This window comes from Brassica oleracea, chromosome C8 (assembly GCF_000695525.1).
Source record: "Brassica oleracea var. oleracea cultivar TO1000 chromosome C8, BOL, whole genome shotgun sequence".
Lineage (NCBI taxonomy): Eukaryota > Viridiplantae > Streptophyta > Magnoliopsida > Brassicales > Brassicaceae > Brassica > Brassica oleracea.
The window spans coordinates 29,911,358-29,913,801 of record NC_027755.1 but is presented as its reverse complement, the minus strand read 5'-3'; positions in this window follow the sequence as shown (position 1 = coordinate 29,913,801).

Sequence of the window (2,444 nt, the reverse complement as noted above, 5' to 3'; positions counted from 1 at the left end):
GTTTTTCTTCATAAAAGCTCACAAAAGTTGGTTTTTGGTTTTTTTTCATAAATTGGTTAAACTTTTCAAAAACTTTCCCTAAATTTTAGGGAATCTATTTATTGAAAATCTTGATTGACAACTCAAATGGTTTTTATAAAAACAAAAACTAAAACCAAAAACCTGATTGGATGAAAAATGGTTTCTACAAAAGCAAAAACCAAAAACTAAAGCAAAAACCGCTAACAATCCACCACTAAATCAAATTCCTTCGGGTTTCAATTATTGTCTTCTGGTTTTTCAAATTCATTCTTAATTTACCTTTTTGATTCCACAAAAGAAAAAAACACAAAAAAATGTTGCTTTATTTGTTCGTTCTTATTTAATTAAGTTTTTTTTCAGTTTGATTCGCTTATTCTTTGTTCTGGATTTTGTAAATATTCAATTTTTTGTTGTTTGATTTGCTCAAAACTTTGATTGTGTATTGCTTGAAGAAGAAGACGAAGCAAGTTTCTGAGTTTGCGTGTATTGTTGTTTCTATTTTTAGATTCTATTTTTTTCGTTTGTGATCTATTTTTAGATTCCACTTCTCAGAAGCAGCCCACCACTTCCGACGCAGGAGTTCTGTCGCGATCAGCCATGACCTCCTTTCGTGCTTTCTCTAACTGCCTTCGTGTTATTTCCTCTGGCGCCTCCACCGTTGCTCGCTCCGCCGCCTCCGCCGCTTCTTCCGCCGTTAACCGGGAAATTGGATCTCCCAACAATCAGGTTTAAAAAATATCTACCAATAATCTGCATAATTTTTAGAGAAATTGCACTCTCTGCCAGTAGCTTTAGGCGTAATTAGGTAACTACCATTATGTACTATCAAGTACTGTTTTGAGAAATAGAAACACAATTATGCCCCTATCAAATGAATCTTTGCTGTACGATCTAAAAGATTATGCAATCCATAGGTGAAGATATTATAAGATTTGCATATCCTAATCCATATCCTCTTGTCAGAAGATTTGAATCTTCAAAAATATTTTTTTTTACAGATCTTGCTTTCAAATTCGAAATCTTGTGGGGGGGGGGGGTTTTATCCATATTTAATCCTTTTTAAATTCAGTTTCTGAAAATTTCTTATTTCCAGTGCGTCTGTGTAAAGTGGCTTTAGATCCAAATTGAAAATCTAACAGAGGTGGAACCTTCGCTTGCAATACCGGAGAGGGTGTTTGCATTTGGCGAGGAACCCGTTGGTGTGAGTCACCCCTTACCACAAACCGTTTGCAAACAGTAAGATACTCTGTGCTCTGGAAGATGATGAAGTCGATGTTCTGCGGTGTTCCCCGCTCGGAAAGCTTGTAGAGATTGCAGAGAAACCAACATTATGTGGACGTTTTGGCAGATATATTATATCACTTGTATTTGGCAGAGAAATCGTTTTTCTTGTTTCACTTGTATTTGCCTACCATTGTGAAAGTTAACCAAGTAATGGCAACAATGGTAGAAGAATGAAAGCTCCATACCTGGAAACAACAGATCTGGTCAAAGACAACTCTCTCACCCTGATAGGGAGACTCACAAACCCTCAAGAACAGCGTATGAGGGCCCTGATTCCGTCACTCCCCAGGAAATGGAACCTAAGAGGAAGAGCGGTAGGGTCAGATCTTGGCCACGACTGCTTCCAGTTTCGATTTGAGAGGGAAGATGATCTCCAGAGCGTACTTGATAACCGACCATACCATTTTGACTATTGGATGGTGATTCTCCAAAAATGGGAACCGGTCATCTCCTCATCCTTCCCGGCGCAGATCCCCTTTTGGATAAGAATCAAAGGGCTCCCTCTCCACTACTGGCACGATAAAGTCATCTGTGAAATAGGATAGGAATTGGGGACGTTAGAGAACCATGAACTCACCAAAACATCAGCTCGGGTGAGAGTCTCCATGGATGGGCTCAAGGGACTCACAAAGGAAACAGTAATGGAATTTGATGCAGGAGAAGAATGTACCCTCACTTTTGAGTATGAGAGGCTGGAGAACCACTGTTCAACCTGTGGAAGCCTCAGTCACCTTCGGAAACAATGCCAAGCTACTGACAAAGGAGAACACCATCGAGACCTGGCTGTTAGACCTCACGAACTCGAGAGAACAAACAGTGAGAAGGAGGAAACTTTCAACCGAGGCAGATTGAGATCACCGCAAAGGACCAATAGAGCTGCAACAAATACATACAGAGAAGACCACAAATTCCACCAACGTGTGGACATACATGGAAGACCCTATGGAGATAGAGTGGAAACAAAGCAAACAAGAAACCCCCCTCCCGAAAGAACGACCCCATCTAGAGAATCAAGCTCAAGAATGTCTGAGAAGCCTAGGGAGCAGGCCCCGAAGGGAGTGGAAACCAACTCTCCCCAGTATGTACACCACAGAGATAGTCATACTCGGACACAATCACTTTCAAGAACTACTTATACA